Raw genomic sequence first — 15,552 nt, forward strand, 5'->3', positions numbered from 1 at the left:
TGCAGCTCATGGCTCGAACAGCTCCGTGGAAAGGCCATTAGTCACCGACTCCCTGCGAAGCAACAATTAAGTAGGCGCCTATTACTCTCTCTCTCTCTGTGTTTCTAACTTTAATCACAATTCTGTCTTCTCCGTTATGTATTCTGTTCCTGGGTGTTCTTGTCTTGAGGCACTGACTTGGACAAGAAAATCATTTTATTTTCCTATTTGTTAAGCTGTTTATTAACAGAGGTAACGACATTCCTGAGCTAAAGCAAAGAGAGCGTGGCCTGAAATGGAGCATTAGCATCTTAAAACAGCAACTTAACACTTTAATATTCAACACCATCTAAGGCTATATGCTGGCTTTTTTTGGAATAGCTTTGAATCAGAGATTAAAATATATTATTTTAGAACATTTTAAAGTTATTTTAAAGTACATTCTGCACCTCATCAGCCGCTGTTCTTTCAACTGAGAAAGCGGGAGCATAAAAAGGGGGAACTGACAGATTTTATAATTGTTATAGAAATCTTATTAGAATTTAAGAGCTTACTGATTTTTTTTTTCTAGTGAGGGACACTTTAAAAAGCTGTCATGCACACCAACCAGAGGCATTTCCCTCCCGCTTCCCCTCCCCTTCCCCTCAATCCCCTCTCTTCCTAATTCTCCTCTTTTATGATATCCTCTCATTTTGCCACTGCCGAGGCAAATTTGTTGCGGCGCGTGGGCCCGTTTGATTTCATTAAACAGAATATTTAAGCATAAAAATTGTTTAATCGTCTCATGTCATTAGGAGATGGATTTCATTTTGCATACATTTGCATACTCCCCCCTCAAATTAAACCAGGCAAATATGCAAATGGTGAGGCCCAGGTTATGGCGGAGGTGTTTATTGTCATCACTTCAGGCTGTTCCACACTGCAGCGCCTCTGTAAAACTGGGGTGACAGCAACATCTGGATGCCTGGGGGTTGGGAGAGAGGAAAGGGTGGAGGCAGAAGGTGTAGGTGTGGGGATGAAGGTGTGTGAAAGGCTGCTGTTCAGTTTTGGCATTTTTTTGACACCAAATTGCGCTGATGTGACTAGTGCAGAATCTAGCACGGCAAAAAAAACAAAAACGTAAGATCCGTCATCATACTTATTGCTTTAATTATGGAGTTCGTCCCGGGTGCCTTGCACAACACCTCAGTGAAATGTATAGTGCGCCGATGAAGACATAAAACACAGCACTGTTCTTTCAGCTGTAGCCTCTGCATGTGTTTTTATCAGCTGTTCTGCTGCTATTGTCCACATGGCTAAGCACTACTGCTAATGAGGCAGTAATTAGCACCAGCGTAACGTTTCTTCACCCATGCTTAAGTCCTCGCTCATCACCCCCACCCCCAACTGCTTCCCACCCCCACTCTTCTTCTGTACTGTAATTTTCTCATGCTGCAATTTCAGGCATCACAGCAGAATTTGTTCCAGCACAATAAAAGGCTGAACTGTGAAGATGAATAGGGCAGCACATTAGCACAAATGATTGCAACTTTTGCAAAATGGAAAATATAGGTCTGGATCTAACCTCATTTTGTTTCCAATAGGAAAAATGTGCTACGGACAATCCAGATGAGTTCCCACTGGCAGCTTCATAATTAGGTAAACACTTGCACTCATCTATCATGTTTTAATCTCTCCTCACTCATCATACTGGTGTTGTTACATATCGACAAGTGAAACTAAAGCAGCCTTGTATTCATTGTTTAATGTATGTAAATAAATATGCACCGAAGCCGAAGAGTGTTTAATATATAAATGAATTGATAAACATGCATGAGAATGTAGCAGCAGGCGCAATCAGTGTGTTTGTTTAAGTGGTAATTACTCACGCTGATGCACAGGCAGAAAAATGAATGGACAACGGAATCACAACCTGTTTGCGAGAACCAACACAAGAATGAGGGAAGAGAGAAAAGGGGGAAAAGGAGGAAGAGATTCTCAAAATATAAATAGACTAAACATACCTCAGCAGGACCTGCCTCTGCCCCAACGGTCTGCAAACAAGCTGTGGAGACTCGAGCCATGTGTGCACGGAGACAGCGAACCCTGGCAGCATGTTACTGTACAAGTCTGTTACAATCAGAGAAAAGTGACAGTGAAGGATCCTGACAAACCATTACCATCATATGTCGGTCTGCAGGTTAGCCCGCTGCAGACAGTTGGAGCCCAAAAAAGAGGTCCGGGTGACTTGTAGTGACTTCGCAGAGTGGCAGTGGCCTGATGACACTCAGCCCCAGTGGCGGGGACTGGGGTAATAAATCACGGGCAGTGGCAGTCACATAAACGGTGCTCTGAAGCTGATTGGGAGGAGAAACTATTGTGACGAGTGTGTGATGGCGAGCAGGCATTGACGACCTGTGTGAATAAGGGTCACCACTCCGCAGAGGCAGACCCAAACAGCTGCCTGCGTCTTAATTTACCCTGAAAAGCCATTACAGCCATTCGGCTTGCTTCTTCCTGACCCTCCCCTCTGCCGTCCTTCTCCTCTCAGAGAATTCTCCGGGACCTCGATGGCCCTTATGCACAAACTCCGAAATGAACTCTCCCATCTGGAGGCAAACAGACGGAGAAGACGCTGACTTGCCGTGGCCGCTCCTCTCATAGTCGGTCAGGTGCTTAGACTAAATTACAATATAATAAGATAGTCATTTTTTAATGGTTTCTAGAGCTGCTTGTATGGACTAAAAAAGGAAGGATTTTATTTTTCAGAAACTTTGTGTAAATGTACAGTACAGTCAAAAATATGAGATACCGTCGAGTGCATTTATTCAAGTGCATTTCATGCACTCCACTTGACAAAATCAGTTACTATTGAGCTACAAATAAATATTTAAACATATTAAGAATCATTAGCTTATATCATTTGATGTATTATCATATATTAAAATGCCCACATACAATAGTTATGATTTTAGATATATCCTCGGCTGTCTACAAGAAAGAAATGCCCATGAAATAAAACACTCTCTTTGTGGTATTTTAAGTCAAATGTTGCTTTGGTGACCACTTCAATGCAGTACTTTTATATCAAGGGCATTGCTGCTTTTTCTTCAAGTGAAGAAGTAAATATTTCCTTCATCACTGGTTAGTTGTCACAATAAACAATGTACTTTTCTTACACTTTTTCCCCTCAGTGGTTATGACTTATCATGTATGACTTGATAGTTAGATAGTTAGTGATACTGAATTCGCTGCAGAATTTTGCAATTGCTCTTCCTCATGAGTCATCAGTCATTTCTCACTGGTTAGTGATATTCAGAAAGTCCATATTATTTAGGTTGTTTTGACTGCACTCGTGGACGTCATCAAAATATCCTCATTAAAGACGATTCTGCAAAGAAAATGAAATCCTCGTCTTTCCATTAGTTATTTCTTTGTGCTGCTTTGCATTTTTTAAATATAGGGTGAGTCAATTTGGGGGAGTTAAATAAACTGCTAGATAAACTTTTGCTCGTAAATAATTGGTTTAACTAATAGAAAAAAATGAATGTAGGACTCAACTGGCAGTTTAGGAATTTTAAGGACTTTATGATTCACAGCATTCATTGGAGCCGACACAAACAGTGTTGGACTAAGTGCAATGTTGTGGTAATTGGCAGAGTAACTAACTACTTTTTAATGATGGAAAACATTCCTCTCTGTTGATCATCAAAAAGGCTATTTAAAATCCTTCAATTCACTATTAATTCGGTACAGCCACAAGCTCTCTTTTCATGACAAGAAAACACATTTTTAACTTCGAGAACCGCTTTTAGCTTCAAGTTAAAACCACCTCTGCATCCTGTACGGAAAGAATATAACTACTAAATTCAGTTTGTTTCTGTATGATAATTCATACAGTCACATAACTTTATAATCCACTTGCTGCTGACAACAGCAGGTGAAAACTGCTTCTCTCACTGAAAAATTATGAAACAGGTCTCTATAAGCCGACGCCTCCAAACTTCCTAATAACCCCACAAGCTGCCGTTTACATCATATTTTTCTGATTTTTTTTTCGACCACAAATCTTGAAAACCCTGAAATGTTTAAAGCAAAAAAATGTTTTTACTGGTTGAATGAATTATGACATTTTCTGTGGGAAGTATGCGGCGCTATTGAGTGTTTTATAACAATGTAGTGACTAAAGCTTGTGCAGCTGCATTGTTTGCAGCGGCTCATCTAACCAGCACCGTGGCGACTCGCTCCCCTGAGTGACGGCTGTCAGTGACACTCTATCAGCTGCCTACATGCCACCAACACCCCCTCTGCTTCACCCCTCTTTGTGTGCTTCCTCTCGGTTCCCGCTGTCTACTATCTTGCCACTCTTCTCTCTTAGGATGGTTTCTCTCCGTTTCTACACTCTCCCCCTCTGAGTCTCCTGCCCTCTATCTCTTTTTCTCTTGATGTCAACGCCGCTTCTTCCTCCTCCCGTCGTCGTTTTTCAGCCGACTGTTTTTAGAGCCCTCCTCCCGTATCTTCCCGTCTCCCCTCCTCACTCCTTATCCCGGCTTTTCCTTCCTATTCTCTGTCTGGTGATTAGATAGCATTGGTGTTTGTGTACTGGCTCCCGGTGGACAATCACGCTGTGGGGCTGGACGAGGGGGGGGGGGGGGGTGGTGGGGGGGGTGGGGGTGAGGGTTCCATTTTCTATTAGAACAAAACGTGCCTGTGGGGCCAGCAGGCATCAACTGGAAATGCAATCTGGGCCTTTGAGCTGACACTCAGGGTGGGGTAGAGGTGTGGTGTGGAGGAACAGGAGCCGCCGTTGTGTGGTGGGACTCTGGAGTGAATGTTATCGTCCTCGGGGGATCTCCGGCTGCTTCCCCGGGCCCGCTATCTCCTTCCAACTTGGACACCTCGGGGAGACGCGGTCCCAGTGGCCTGCAATGAGAAGGGCTAATTCTGAGCACGACGCCCCTCTGGCCTTTACCCTTCAACATTGCCACGTAAAATGTTCAGAAGTTTTTATTGATCCAGCGGCTGCTATTATTATTTTCTGAATTTATATGACAATGTTATCAGGTAGGGGCATCTTAGAGCACAGAAGATAAGTTGAAATGTGCTGGAGGAGGAAGGAGGAGAGGACTGAGGACGGGGACACATATACGGTGCTCCAATAGGGCTGGTGTGGATGCAGATTGGGAGTTTCTGGACATGCATAATTCACCACAGAGCAGATAGGAGAGGACGTGGGTAGGAAGAAAGGCAATGGAAGGGTGAGTGAGTGAGAGAGCAGCAGAGGGGAGAGGGAGGGAAGGAAAGGGGGAGGAAGGAGAAAGAGGAAAATGAGCAGTGCGTCTCGGGCAGCGTCAGCGTCAGCGTCTACAGTGAGGAGGTAATTAGGGAGCTGTCACTTGTTCCTGTCAGGCACCACTCCCGTTGAAACATCGAATGTGTGTGTGTGTGTGTGTTAGTTTATTTCTTGTGGGGGAGGGCAGAGTTTTTATAGAACTGTGTGTGTGTGCGCGTATGTTTTTGAATGCGTGCGGGCCTGCATGTGTTTATAAATCGCGTGGCACAGAGTGGGGAGGGTGGGGTGCGAGTTTGAATTCAAATGAGACAGAAACACAGTGGAAGAAAAACAGAATAAAGTAACAGACTCGCTGCTAGGGAATTGTAATAATGGTGGATAAATATGACTCAGAAGTACACAGCTCAAAGCATTAGAGGAGAGGAGATGGGGAGAAGAAAAAAATCACTCCAGGTATTTGGACAGGGACAAGGATGGAGAAAGATAACGTCTATCTATAATCTATTGAATTTGATAAAGGATTTTTGTGGCATCAAAGATTCCCTGCAAGTCACAACTATACACACATATGCGAGCCTGCCGGGTTTGATTTGCTGTGTTAGATATTCATGTGCAGCCATTATTGACACGAGAATCACATATGTAGTATACACACACAGTCTTTACGGTCACCGCTCTGCATCCTGATTGTAATCTCAGGTAAAAAAACAAGACAACACACTAATGTTTAAACAGCCTAGTTGTCACACACAGGTAGTCAGAATATATTTGACGTATCCTTAGAGCAGAAAGACAGAACATGCAGAGGTAGGTACACAAATACAGATGTGACACTGGCACGCGCTACATGCACAGTCAGTCAGGGAATGCGATGCATGGGTATTTAAAGCAGTGGATGCCTGTTTAATCTGCAGCCCCTTAGGAGATATGGTTGCACACATTGAGTGAATCAGTGTGGGCCTGTCGGTAGAGTTTTTACTGTGACACCAGCACTCATACCACTCACTGGGTGTTCCAATTAAAACCCACCCCTGCCAGGAGAGCAACAGCTCTCCAACAATACTCAGTTCTCCCACAACCACACGTACATGAACACCAAGCATGTGCACACATACACACACACACACTGCTGACAGACCACAAACACAGTCGGGCTGACGATGATGGATGGTGTGCATAACCTGGCTGGTGATATAGACTTTGGCTAAACAGCTCAAGCCTTCACCGGGGGTTTGTCCTCAGGCAGGTGGTGCGCTTCTTCCACAGGTGGTTGATCAGTGGCGTGGATGATAATTATCTCACGGTATAGGGAGCATTTACTGACATGAGAACACGCCATTATAATTTGTTTCAGTAGGTTTAGCAAAACTCTGTTCTACTGGTTGCCGTTTAGTGGATGCAGATAAATAGGGCAGATTATTACATGAGGTTACTGATCGGCAAGTCGGAGGACACACATAAAAGAAGTTGATGATGCAAAACCTTTTGCATATGTGCGTAGTGATGAGCACAACAACCATGAAAACAATTTGTAAAAACTTCTATGCATTGGTTTTCTGACTCGACAATTCAGTGTTAACAAGGCATATTGTGCAAAATGTCATGAGATGAGCCATTTTCCCCGGGCCGGCCCTATAAAAGACTCATTAGGGCACTTCAGACGTATTTGCACTGCGAGGGGCTGCCATTAAACACACCACAAGCCCTAATAAATACATTATTTAAAAGCTGTGCTCCAATTACTAATTGATTAGAGTCGAGCGCCTCATCAGTAACGCAGAAGCGGCCCCTTCAAATCAAAATACACATGATTTATACATGAAAGACTTTAAAAGGGATAAATTCTCTGTTAATCAGTCATAAATGTTTTAAACACCCACATTTTTACTCATCACTTGAAAAAAACGAGGGCCTGTCAGAATGTTGTGTGCGTGTGTCTGAGCTGTTAGGAGTTTGAAATGCGCACTGCAGACGGAGGAACACACATCTATACCACTGGGAATCAATATTAATGAAGCAGAAACATAGCATGAAGTAACCCTTCACTCAAACACGACACACCTTTCATATCGCCAATAGGTAAAATCACAACGAACTGCTTTGTGTTCCAGCTGAAAATTGTTCCTATAAATAAAGTTATATTATCTTTGAATGAACACTATTAAGACACTACTGCAATATCAATTGCACAGCTTTTGAATCCAATGGAATGCTTATTTATAGTATGTGCAAACAAATTGGAAGCTTTAATAAAAGACTGATCGTAAATGAAACATATTTTAATGTGGCACATCAAATTGGTTATCTATTTACAATTTTGTACAAATTTCTGATAAACAATACAGTATATAGAGTTCTTGATGATGTCAATGATCATCAAAGCGCTATGGGAGGTCTTACCATGAGGAAATGCTGGTCGTCCTCTAAAAGTATGAAATATGAAACGAATTACCAAAGCAAACTACTGAAGCGGCATGAATAATGCAATAAACACATTTCACCTCCCAAAGAGACGTTACAGTATATTCTTCCAGACATTTGAGCCCCTGTGCATATCACTCGTTTCACTCGCGATCATAGCGCGGCAGCGCGTCTGGAGGAAAGCAAACGAGTGTGAGGAGAAGCATAATGAAAAACAAAGAAATAATCAAAGGGCCGAGCCCCAGATGAACAGAAGGCCCGGAGGAGGGCCCAGAAAACCAGAGAAAAATCTCAGCACAGATATCAAATAGAATAGAATGTAAAGAGAGATTAACATGATTATGTCATCCCTGTAATCCTCGCGAGCGTGCTGCTCTTCTACCGCTGGATGTTCAACAATCTAAATCAATTATAGTGGTCATTGATTTCGTATTTTATGATACTTCAGCCGGTTGAATTATACAATCAACCACTTCAAATCAAGCATATTGTGTTATCACATAAAATGTGTCAGTGGGCTTAACAAGGGCGACCCAATACATTCTCATTCAAAAACCTATTTGCACCCGATACCGCAATCCCAATCGACGGCGTCGTTGTCGAAGCCAAACATCCTCCCATGGGATTCACCCTCAGGTGAACAGTGTTCGCTCCCATGTTTCCACGTTGAGAGGCTCAGGATCTCAGACCTTGCACCTTAAAAGAAGAAAACATATAAAAAAATGTATCCTTGGTGCCTAGATAGAGTCTCTTAATCTGGACATTAGAGCTCATTGTTTAAAACCCTATCAGCACTGCTGGTTATAAGAAAATGGGCCAAATTGTTGAATGGGGTGAACTTCCTTAAATAAGACGAGTATGGACTATAATAAAAGTAGTTTATTCTGAGTCAATCCCACCTATAAAGTCAAAATAAAGTTTCATGACTACATTTATAAGATTTTTGTCTTCAGTAGAGGGAACATTCTGAAAGTAATGGGAGACAGGTGCGTGCACAGCGTCTTTATGGGGCGAAAGTATTGCTCTGTTGGTTAAAAGCTTCAAAAAGATTCAAGTTGTACAACTTTGGTTGCGTGGAAACCTATAAAAATAAAGCTATAAAAACTGTTTGTGTTTATTGTAAAGAATAAAATACAAAAAAAAACTTGTTTTATTAACATTTAATAGGTTTTGTGACTTTGGATCATCAACATGGATTGCATGGTTTTCAGCTAGAGACCCAGCAACCACCAGCTATCTGGTGCTCAACAAAAGCATCACCATGAAATAGATCATGGCGGAGTTGACAGGCTGGAAGGAGGGAGGTGGGGAAGAGGAAGGACTTCACAGCACTTGAACCTTTGGGGGCCGAGAGCCTGCATACTTTACTGGTCGGATCCTTCACATGTGAATGTCTCTATATCAACCAACCCGAACACAGAAGACCGGTCAGATCTATCGCGCCCTCTGAACAAGCTTTACGTCAAGCTGCACCTGTCAGTCTTGAGTGCATTCAGACCGAGACGAGAAGACAGCCGAGATCCTCAGGGTGAGTGTCATCACTGATCACATAAAGCGCTTATGAGCACCAGCACTGACTTTGCTGAATCACAAGCTGAGTACGGAGCACATGAGAAGGGTGGCCCGGCTTGTATTTCATCCAATGACCCGCTATGTGCCGGCTAATGAGGCCGAACGTAAATATTGTGCTTATTGTCGGCTGATAACAAGTGTGTGGCGAGCAGCCGCGTTAACGCTGATGATAATGTTACTGCCGCCACACTGAAGCCATCGAGACAGGAATGAAGACGAATGAACGGTTCGGGATGCAGAAGAAGATTGTGATTGTGTTGATCACGGCGACAATGTGGTGGAAGAAGAGGAGACGTAGCTAAGAGAAGGAGTCGTGCCGCGGGGGGGGTTGTCACTTTCCGATGAAGAGACAGGTCCAATGCCTGAGACGAAATCTCCCAGAAGCCACTGCGGCGCCCTATGGATGCTCATGCTAATCGCCGGCTCTCGTGTCCCCCCCCCCCCCTACTGTCAGCTCACTGAGCTGGCTCTGCATCACCAGGGAGCTACACACACACACACACACACACACACACACACAACCATACACTCCGACAGCAAGCGCAGCACAGGGACACACAAGAGGAAGGAGATGGATGGAGGATGATCTCGTGGAGTTAGGATCTGCACACTCACTAGCGTGTGTGTGTGTGTGTGTTTGTGTAAGAGAGTGCACTTTTGTGGTGTGCGCACACATTTCATGATGCCACTAATGTGCGATAGTGCTTTAAATGTAGGCATAGCGTGTATCTGCTAACGAGTACAGGCAGATGAGCCTGTTGAATACGGTAATTTGCTACCGTGTGAGCCTTCAGAAGACAGCTTAGGAAGTGTGAGCTTGTGTGAACATGTTTGTGAGTTTGTGCGTCTACTGTAGGCGATCGTGTATTTGGATTTGTAGATGTGTGAGTCTCTATGCTCGGGCTCACTACCTGCTACAACCTCAGCCACCGTTTGGCCATTCAGGATGAGACACAATGAGTGCGTTGTGCGATGTCTGGGATGTTTGTCTTACCATGTCCGTGTCTGCCGCACAGTGTATTTGTCTAGGCGCACTAGATTTGTCTTGCCGACTGTATGAGTAGTTTTTAACTGATCTCTTGTATCATCGCAGCCTGCAGGCCTGATCATTAATGCGAGAGTCTGGCCTTGCGCCAGCAGTTCGGTCATTTCTTTTCTGTAAGCTTTATTGAGCATGAGCTGGAGCAGGTGACACTTTTATGAATTGCAACTCTCTGTTGTCAGCTAAAGCGGCGCGTAAATATATTTTTTCCCGTTTGCTGGCTCATCAGCTTAAGGAGTGCAGGTTAAACAGTGGTGAGCTATTTAAAAGATGCACGGGCTTTCACAGGAGTTGTTAACGATCCACTGCAGGTTTCAACAACACCGTCAATTTTGATAATAAATATAAGTAAAGAAACATTCACCCTACTGACCAAACCGTCATCTTTCAAACTGAATGTTTTTTTTGGTTAGCGAGCGGACCATAAACAGTGTTGACACCATAAAAAGTTTTTTTTTTCTCCGTAAAGGACCTTGTGTAAAGGCCGTCCCCCTGGAGGATGAATTCTGTGGATGATATAGTCGAGTGGTATAGTGTCCTTGTCTGTAGCATGCAGCCTATGGTGCTGGTTCGTGCGGATAAGATGTGACAGGGGTCGGGGAGTGAGGAGGTGTCTGTCATATGCGGCTGTGTCTTTGACCTCATGTTCCCATAATAAGGGGTAAGGACTCTGCTTTGTCACTCCTAGGTCAGGTGACAGGAAGGCGGCCTCGGCATGGGATGAGTAGACAGCAGCGGATCTGAAGAGCTACGGACTCAGGCAGAGACGCACAAGGGTGATAGGACAGATGCTATACATAACGCAGAGCAAAACGTGCATTTTGCAAGTTATTTTTTCTTTAATCCTCTCCCTTAAGACTCCAAATCAGCACTCACCCTCCCTTCCTTCCCTCCCCTTCCCTCTCTTATATGCCACCCTTAAATCCATCGGCACACATTAAAGCAAAGGCGGAAAAATGGAGAGATGCCAAGCAGCCAAAAGCAGCATTACTCATCAGGGTCATGCTCCACTGCGCAAAACACAATCCCTCATACATCATCATAACTGCCACCCAATGACAATTAGAATTGAGATGGCAAGAACTAGGAGAGAGCTCTTTAATTTAACATCCAATTATTACAAGTTATCACCCCTTGATCAATGTAATATAACAGACAATTATTGTTACATGTGACACAAGAGATGGGGGCTCTGCATGGGGGGGGGGGTCTATCCTTAAGGGCAGTAAGGGTTAGATGGCTGGTGGGGAGACATACCTCTGGGATGAATACGCTTCCTGCAGCCTGTATCACAAGACACACAGTGAGGGTGGAACTCCATAAATAGACATCTGACATTATCACATTTAGACATGCACAAATGCTGGAGGCTAACTACCTCGGCTGGTCCCGAGAAAAAAAAGATACGAAGCATATGCAGTAGCATATACCAGTTTCCGTACATTATTACATTATACCGTCCTTTTGAGTGATGCAAAAATCTTGTATTTGGTCAATCCACAATTGGCTTTGCAATAGCATCCCCAAATCCATTTCATTGATTATTTAGTGCCCCAGCAATAAAACAATCTGACCTGTAGCCGAGTTGCATTATCGCTAGATATGAAGTCATAAAAGAGCAGCCTGTGTCAACAAACTGCACTGTTTACTAGCTTGATGTATGAAACAGAGTAAAAATGTATTCCTGTGTTTCTAATATGGCTCCACGCAGGCATCTACAGTTCCTCTGGATTACACTAGGAGGTTGGTGAGATATCATCGGAGGATCATCGTTACCCTAACTACTGTAACTAATGAGGCAAATTAGAGCGATGATGTCGATGATTCTCAGGACGGCAATAATCGTAAATATGTGCACGAAATGCAGGATGGGCTTTTATTGTTTTATTTTTTCTTTTTAAATGGGAAACCAGCCAAAATCAACCTAATTCCTGCATTAATTGGAGGATGTGAGTTCCTGTAAGCCTCTTTGAACATAAACTAAGACAAACATACTTGACTCACTGTAGCAAAGCATGGCAAAGCAGAGTAAAATCCATTTAGTAATTAAGTAAATCTGCATATCAGTATTAGCCCCTATTAGCATAGTATATTAATGTTCAATACAAATTCACATCCCCTTTTCAAAGTGATCAGAGTTGTAGTGGAATACGGCTTAAAGCGTTTAAGGATTAATTCAAATCTATATGCTAATTGATCTGGATTAATACATAATTTATGTAAATTATGCATCTCCTTTTATGATTGTGTCTATTGTTTTTTTTTTTTTAGTAAAGGTAGGTGGCCACATGACTTTCCACACTGAAATGGTACATTTTTAAATCAAAAAGTTCCCTTTAATCTTGTTTTCTTATCCCTTCAGCTCCTTCAATCTTTCCGTTTCCTCACCTTTCTTTTCCGTCTTTCCCCATATGATTTTATCTTTGTCACAACGCTGCACCAACTCTGAGCCCAGTGACAGATTCTTTCAGCATTTCAATCGAGCGCTAAAAATAACCATCTTTTCTTTTATTCACACTGGCTTTGCTATAATGCAGCCACTCTGCGCGGGGACACTAGAGGTCAATCCATTATCTCACCACTGCCCATACAAGCTGCTGTCTGACTCCTCAGTGCCAAACACAGGAACAGAACTCACAACCCTCTCTCTACTACTATGCAATCTGCACTTATTGTTATGTCCATGTCCCCCAATCTAAATGTTTTAATTAATATCCTCAAACACTGTTTATTGGCACTTCCTTTTGGAGCAAATTTAAGCTATTTAGTATTATTTGCTATCTGATAAATCAAGAGTCTTGGTTGTGCAAGGTTTTAGGAGTAGCAAAGTAAAACTACGTAAAACTACGACGCACATATAGTCGGTTGATCTTATTGGGAAGATAAATGTTGGTAATGTTTTGACATGCATTACCTAACTGCTGCATGTCAGTGCTTCTTGTGCTTTAATTTCTACATCTCCTGCACTTTATTTTCCATTGGCAATAATGAGATTCTTCCTCAGAAGAGATGAAAGATCAATATCCTCTCAAGCCTGTGCGCTAACGGGAAAAGAAAGAAAAATAAGACCATCCCCTTCGCCCCATATTGATATATGTAACGATAAAATGGTCTAGCTCATAATGAAATAGTTGAAAATGAACAATTTATGTGTCAATGAGTTAGCTTCCATGAGGTTTCCACTAAACTCCCCACAGGCCATTGTCAAATCAAAACCATTAGCATGTTCTGTGGGTAACATTAACCTTTCCATACCGGCTTACCAATATCTCATCACGGCTTAACGCTCTCTGCCCTGCACGTTTAAACACTGCTCGTTTATGGGATTGGATGCCTCAAAGGCCTTTAAAACATATATATGCATTAGAAAAATGATCATCGATGAAGTCCATCATCTGCTTCGTTTTCTGACAATTATTTTGAGTTACAGCCGTTCGTCTGCCTTTGGCCTACTTGTCGCCGATACCCTTGGAACGGTCCGGTGGCTTTCGGCTCAAAAATACTTTTACATCAGCGTCACTGCCTTTAAGAGCATGCCGTTTTTCATGTTTGGGGTCAAGATCCTATAGGACAAGCCACTCAGGAGAAAAGTATCGACCTGTTACAATTTGCATACCACCAATTAATGTACATTACCACTGGCTGGACAAGGTGAAGCTGAAATATCCCACATAAATCCCCAAAATAATTTTAAAATGCAGGATTTCAAATTGGGTATCAGAGTTTTTCAGTATTGGTGGTTATGGAAAACAAGTGAAGACTTAAGAGAATCAGAGCTCATGTGGGAGTAGCTTACATGGTTGGTAGAACATTTTGCCTTAACAGTGCAATATTTGTGTGTGTGTGTGTGTGTGTGTGTGTGTGTGTGTGTGTGTGCTGGCTTGTGTGTGTCTGTCAGGAGGTTGATTGTTGTGGTGGTGGCGATGGTGGCTGCAGGGCTCCTAATGAAGGTGTGCGTAATAAAATCAGTGCACCACAGTCCTCGCCTGAGCCCCGCCCCCCTCAAACTCCATCTGATTGAAAAAAGAACAGCTGTGATGATTTAATTTACATGTTAATAACCAACAGGCCTCCAGAAAATCGTCCAATAAACGCCTTTTTATTACCGCCGGTATCTCCTACGACGCAGGGGAATGAGTGAGAGAGCGATTGAGTGAGGGGGGGAGGGGAGAGGTGTTTGGGGGGAGAAAAGGCGACAGTAATTAATTGTTTTAAGCGATTCTATTAAACCAAAAATTATCTGGTGGAGATGTGTGTGGAATGAACATGGACTCGTTGGCAGCGGGTTTGGAGAGCAGGGGTGAGATGATGATTATGTGTGTGGGTGGGGGGCGGGGGAGTTCGGAGGAGGGGAGGGTAACCACTGTGTATTTCCTTCTCGAGCGTGAATTATTCTTTTCTACAGATTTTCATGAGCTCACTTTCAGTCTGGATTTCCATGATATCCTGCAAATCTGATTCCGTCTTGTTGCCGCGTCTGAGGCAGCATTAAGTTGTCAGCTCGGAGCGAATATGGACTTAGTTTTAGATGTGTGTGTACTATTATACCCTTATATAGCGCAGTGTCTGAGATTACTCACAGCGGGATGTACATTTTTATGACACCGCAGCAAAGGTTGGAGTAGCTTAACTATGCGTTATTAACATGCCAACCTCATCTTTACCATCGACGGCGTCATTGGCGTATTTACCACCCTCGTCATTGGAGCAGCAGCACCACTCAACGGATGCCATGCTGCTTTTCATGGAGCAGCAGTGCCTGCTGGGAATACATTCTTGACCACCATCAAGTACTGATTCAAAGTCTGCTGAAGAGCTTGACTGGTGGCAAAATAATCCTCTGTCATTAACTCCTGGGTAAAGCTGTTACATCACCGAGGCTAAAGAGCTAATGGGAATTCTGGATTTGTTGAAGATTTCCCTCTTGTTTGCGTGTTGTGCTCGGTGATTTAATCCACCTCCCCTCCCGTCTCCTCATTCCACCTTTCTCTCTGAAAACCACCCAGGGAACTGCAAATTTCTTCCCATCCGCGGAGAATAGAGAAAGAGAAATAGGGTTGAACCAGGGCTCTCTGCGTTCATCTTTCCCACCCCCTTCTCATTCTCTCAATCTTTTCTGCTCCTCCTGCGCCTCCCCTGTACCCTCCTTCCCCCAATGTCCCAGTCCTCAGAGAGGTGGCCCTGCCATAGTGGCCATTCTTGTCATTGTCAGCAAAGCCACATGGTCGCGTCTCCCTGCTTCTCCTGGGACAGGGGAGGGGCGGGG

The 15,552-nt window shown here is 43.4% G+C and overlaps 1 long non-coding RNA gene across 1 annotated transcript; it reads right to left on the reverse strand.

The window, feature by feature from the left end:
- Positions 1-542: 542 nt before the first annotated feature.
- LOC144386342 (uncharacterized) lies at positions 543-2,205 on the reverse strand. The gene is made up of 3 exons (XR_013452047.1): positions 1,983-2,205; positions 1,848-1,891; positions 543-943 (listed from the first exon to the last, which is right to left on the reverse strand). It is a non-coding gene; the product is annotated as an uncharacterized LOC144386342 (long non-coding RNA).
- Positions 2,206-15,552: the final 13,347 nt, after the last annotated feature.

Source organism: Gasterosteus aculeatus, chromosome 13 (assembly GCF_964276395.1).
Source record: "Gasterosteus aculeatus chromosome 13, fGasAcu3.hap1.1, whole genome shotgun sequence".
Taxonomy (NCBI): domain Eukaryota; kingdom Metazoa; phylum Chordata; class Actinopteri; order Perciformes; family Gasterosteidae; genus Gasterosteus; species Gasterosteus aculeatus.